This window comes from Tachypleus tridentatus, chromosome 12 (genome assembly GCF_004210375.1).
Source record: "Tachypleus tridentatus isolate NWPU-2018 chromosome 12, ASM421037v1, whole genome shotgun sequence".
NCBI classification, from domain to species: Eukaryota; Metazoa; Arthropoda; class Merostomata; order Xiphosura; family Limulidae; genus Tachypleus; species Tachypleus tridentatus.
In genome coordinates, this window is record NC_134836.1 from 33,800,007 (window position 1) to 33,806,267 (window position 6,261).

Here is a 6,261-nt window from a genome sequence, read left to right on the forward strand (position 1 = left end):
TTAACAAATGGCTCGGAGAATAAAATATATATAACGTGAAAGTAGTAAATTAAAAAAAAACCTTAACATGAAGTATCGCTGGTGAAACAGTGGCGAAAAGATGGACAAACTGCTGGAAAAACAACTTCGATCTTGCATCGTTTGTAACAAAGTGTTATAGGTTTTATTTTCAGTTCCTAAATATATAGCCAGTTTAACACAATACTCTGGCTTCTAGTATGGAGTATACATGTAAGACAAAGATATTTATGAAAATAAAAGTATTGATCAACGAGGTTATCTTACTGGCTGGGTATTTAGTAGATTTTACTTAGAAATTAAGAATGAAGCACAGATTCTTTCTGAATTCCTGGAATTATGTAATTAAGTTTTATGTCGAGAAATAAGGAAAGGGAAAAGAAACTTCTTTAATACTACACACAAATAAATTAATTTACCTAATACGTTTTAAATGACCATTGTTGAGGAGTTTTATCTCAATTCTGGTCTATAACAATAGTTATGGTTCTTACGGTTTAGGATAATATATTAGTAACGACAACAATGAAGTTCGTCATATCCGACCGCTCCTAGCAAATTATCTTGGGGTGTGGGCTAGTTAGAGGCTGTCGTACTTCGATTATGAATTCCAAGATTTATGACTTTCATTTACGTCTTTGTAAAAGCGGATGCGTTATAAGAGTGGCAGTCAAATCCACCATGCTTTCAAACACGAGTAGTTTAATAGTTGGTGACTGGCGCCATTGACTAACATTATTTTCTTTAATTTGTCACTTTAAAAACAAAGACATTATTTAAAAACCGCACGAAGAGTATTAATTTTGAAACTCTCAGAAACCTTCCAAGATTTTTATTTAAGTTTGACGATAAAATGTATTATTTGAAGAATAGATACTCAGATTAAATATAATGATAAATATGTCAATATTCGACATGATAGCAAGACAAGAAATACACGAAATGTTTTACTTTAGAAACTATGAAATAAATATTGTCATCCCAATATACTGTCTCTTCAGTGAAGTAAACATCATTTTCAATACACACATACACAAAATAATCCTTTTTTTTCTAAAGGACTGTCTTCAGGTCTACAACGCTAAAATCAGAGCCTCGATTCCCTTCGATAGATACAACAAATAGCCTGATATGGTTTTGCTATAAAATAACACAAACTAAAGTACTGTCTACTTCTGTCGTTTTGTGGTACAAAACTTTTTGTACAAAAGATTTAAACTTTTCCTTATTACTTATTGGAAGTTTTCCAATCTAAACCTATTAAAAATCTTTCCTAGGATAAATTACTTATTTTATTCAATGTATTCGAAATGAATGCAAATAACCACTTTAGTTTCAAAACTTACAGGCTCACGTTACTTAGCAACTGGAAATTCTTTTGATAAACGAATTATATTAAAATATATATTGTGCCTCTTAAAAATCAGCGAATGTATAGTAATTTCAGGCTGTTTGGTTCCTGTGCTATTTCAGTAGGTTGGTGTATCATTTACAAATTGTTAGATTTGTACAAAAATAGACGTCTCACCTGCCAGACGAATGGCTTGATAATAGCTAAAGTGTCATGTTTAGCTATAGGATCGCTGGTTATGAAAGTCACTGAATCGAACGAGTAAGGAACGGTGAAGTCGACTGCTTCTCTTCTCTCTTCAGTAATAGTTATTTGCGTCACTGAAAGGTCTACCTCCTGCAATAACCAGTTTTATTTTACGACATTTATTGCTCAGAATATTCCAGGTTTTGAAAAACGTGTGCAAACTGTAATTTATAAATATAGTATTTTAAAACGTTTTTTATAAAACAATTAAAAAGTAATTCATGTTAAACTTCATTACAGAATAAAAAAATTGAAATATTTCATAATGATACACCAAGCCTAAGTTACCGGTTTAAGTAAGAGATTTAATGATTTTATTTTTATTATTGGCTGTGAATGACATACACTTCCTAGCGTCAATATTCAATAACCGAGTGATATGTCGTCTTGTACGCTCATTAGACTCAATTAACTTTTCCTAATAGTATTTTAATAAGATACTTGTTCGTTGCCTGCTAAAAATAGTCAAACTAGAAAAATAACGGAATAATCCTCAGCCTTAAATATTCTTTCGCAAAAGGAACTTCTAATATATACATATTATTGTGAATTTTCCACCATCAGAGAATAAATGTCAAGTGTACTGAATTATGGATTTAAGTTTTCTGAAATAAAATTCCACTGAAGCCTTTAAATAAATTGATAATTACTACTATGTTACACACGTGTAATATTCATCTACATTTTAGTTTAGACCTTGGCTGGCCTTGCACTTATCTAATAACCTTTATAACTTACCTTTCTATGGACCACACCGATCATCCCACTCCACGATTTATCAGATAGTTTACTTCCCCATTCTCTATCTGTTGGTGTTTTGAAAACGTATCTAGAAATATTTGGGTGCATAAGAAAATGGAATAAGTTAGTTGCTTTAACTGTGAATTGCAACATTTATTTTTTGTAATGCACTATTGTGGAGTTTTACAATAACTGAAAGAATGACTGCCGGTCGACCTACGAAGCACCTTGTAAAACAAATACAGAGCATTTATATCATTATGCTAATACTTATTTTTCAATAGAATATTGTTCAGTTACTTGTGTGCTATGAATAAATTCTGATATTTTATTCCCTTTGAAATAAATTATTTATGGATATTAAGTAGAATATGTGATTTTAACAAATCTTCCATCAAGTGAATTGTTTCACATTTGAAACCAACTGCAATATAATATGGATAAAATGAGAAAAATTATGAAAATTACGTAGAATAAAAAGTCTAACTCCTAAACTTAGCACTCTTTGGGAACGCTGAGAAGTAAAGATGTGGGAATTATATGCGCGTATAATCAGTTCTATTTTTAAGGATTAATTTAGTATGCTCATTACATTCTTATAAATATATAAATTAATTGTAGTTTATTTTATAATACAATTGAAACTTTGTTGATTTAGAAACTTTGGTTGATTCAGAAACTACAATTTTTTGTAATAAACTACTATTAGTAGGCTAGGCTTAGTTATTTTTATTGTGAGTATAGTTACTTTTCTAATATGCAAAGAGCAGCATTCTCAACCTCCATTATTTATATTGAAAATATAATATCCTGTTTTTAGATTAAAAAGTTGTTAGTTTGTTTGTTTTTTGGAATTTCGCACAAAGCTACTCGAGGGCTATCTGTGCTAGCCGTCCCTAATTTAGCAGTGTAAGACTAGAGGGAAGGCAGCTAGTCATCACCACCCACCGCCAACTCTTGGGCTACTCTTTTACCAACGAATAGTGGAATTGACCGTCACATTATACACCCCCACGGCTGGGAGGGCGAGCATGTTTAGCGCGACGCGGACGCGAACCCGCGACCCTCGGATTACGAGCCGCACGCCTTACGCGCTAGGCCATGCCAGGCCCCAGATTAAAAAGTAAACGAATGGCTGCGTCCATTGATAACATCTTAAAATATCTTACAAAAGACTTAAGACTAATTTCCTTACAAAAGTCAAATAAGTTTAAAGTTCAGTAGATTCCGTCTCAATTAAAATAAAAATTAAGCCCAGAAATGTCTCACAACGAAGGACAGGGCTAATGAATAATAATGTTACGATAATTTTTTTTCATTCCACTATCATATTTTGATATTTAGATTCATGCATTTTATATTCATATTCCTTTTAATGTTCTCTAAGCTGATAACTCAAATATGAAACGATAGTAAGTAGTAGGCCTACGTTTGGTATTTAGTTGAGGCCGCACATTGTCTATCGTCAAGATAGGCCTACGCTTAATATTTAGTAAAGCTTTCTTTCGTGTGGAATATTGTTTTTTTTATTGGTTGCACTTTCCAAGATGCTGAAATCGTTGGATATATTTGTAATTTCACAGTCTTGCGAACAGGATGGTCATTCTTCGTCATGTTTTCAATGCTGTAACGTTAGGACTATGCCAAACAATTTCAATATCTTGGGAAGTCGGTCAGTGGAAAACAATACTCGGTATTAAATAAATCTTCTGGTAACACAATGTGCTTTCTAAATTGAGTGTAAACTAGATAGCGTCGTTTTCGTTTTTAAAAATAGGATTTACACGTCACTACATGAGGCCTAATAGTGTTTTATCCAAGAACGAAAAGGCGTGTGGGAAATAAAAATGAATATACAAGCGTATTTTCTATTTATACATCTGTTTTAAGACGAATAAAGGCAGAAAACGTAATTCACAGCAATACATAAGTTTTAACAGGGACACTAATTTACTTATTATTGAACTTCAAAATCTGAAATAGTTAATTTTCAATTGTAGCTTAATTTGTCTAACTTTTACCAAGACTAAATTTATCTCAAAATTTCATACTTTTAAGGTTTTCAGGCGTTTTATTATTATTGCAGATACAATGAAGATAGAAACGTTTTATGTTAGTATTTTTAGCATCGTGAACTCTTAAACCTTTTTTCAGATAATATACTGCTCTGTTGAGAAAAAGTTCTGTACAAATTAACATAAACTTCAATGTTAAAATACACAAATTCTTCCTTGAGAAAATGCTGTAAGTATATTTAACGATTATGTTAACTGATAATATGTTATTCCAACCTTTTTTTTCTTTTACTGAATTGCAGTGAGAGTGAATTATTCTAAAATTTTTCATATTGACAAAGAACCTCTCAGAAGACGAATGGATCTGAATTCGTTAATTAACATTAAAGAGATTGCTTAGCATAGCAATACTTTTTGTCTGGTTATACTTAAATCGGCCCGGCATGGCCAAGCGTGTTAAGGCGTGCGACTCGTAATCTGAGGGTCGCGGGATCGCTTCCCCATCGCGCCAAACATCCTCGCCTTTCAGACGTGGGGGCGTTATAACGTAACGGTCAATCCCACTATTCGTTGGTAAAAGAGTAGCCCAAGAGTTGGCGGTGGGTGGTGATGACTAGCTGCCTTCCCTCTAGTCTTACACTGCTAAATTAGGGACAGCTAGCACAGATAGCCCTCGAGTAGCTTTGTGTGAAATTCAAAAACAAAAAATATACTTAAATCTTGAAGGAGCAGTTTTTGTAGGTCACACTTCTTAATCACTTCTTTTTTAGGGACTAAAACAATTTTTTTATATCTTTATATACATTTTATATCTTAGACTTCGACATAATGTTTTTTCTGCATTTTCTGAAATAACACATTCCAGTGACTTTTAAGGATATGGCATGGTGATATTTCATAAAACACAACTTAGAATGATAATAGCTATTAGAATGTCTTTATTTTACTAAATTGTGTATATTTGCATGCTTATTGTGACGGTTTTCCCATCAGAGCTGTTGTTCAGTGAAATATATTTATCACATGGCAAATCAGTTTGGTCTTGAAAAATATATTTTATCTGTATTCAAAACACAACATGTCATTTTAACGACTTCAAGTTTATAAAACAACAACAATTCGATATATAATTTGTGTAGACTCATAACGAATTTTTTACGGATCTAAGTGTTTGGCCAGCAGAACCATAGAACAACATGAGAAGATCCTCAAACTATACTTTTCAGACCTTCAGAGGTAATAGTCCTAAATCATAACATACTTTCAAGAATCTTGTAATAAAGATAAAACGCATAAAGTACATATTGTAAAGTGAACACAAGGGTTTATTTGTTGGTTAGTTTGATTTTTTAAAGTTAGCACAAAGTTACACAATGGGCTATCTGTGCTCTGTTCACCACGAGTATCAAAACCCAAATTCTAGCATTACAAGTGCAGACAATAACGCAAGGGTTATGTTATGAAATATAACCATTATTATGTTTACTTCGTTATTTAACAAAACACAAAAATCGATAGCTATTGTTTATAGAACGATATTATTTATAGTAACAAAATATATCATTTGAAACAAGAAAGCTTAAATTTTTTTCACCTAAAATTCAGTTTCCTGGCGAGGACATCTAGCAGCTTGAAATTCGATCCATAAAAAGGCGTAAAAGTTCCGTTAGAGCCTTCTTCCAGCACAAAATATGGAAAGATTTGTTTCTTTGTTTTTGAATTCGCACAAAGCTACTCGAGGGCTATCTTTGCTAGCCGTCCCTAATTTAGCAGTATAAGATTAAAGGGAAGGCAGCTAGTCATCACCGCCAACTCTTGGGCTACTCTTTTACCAACGAATAGTGGGATTTACAGTCACATTATAACGCCCCCATGGCTAGGAGGGCGAGC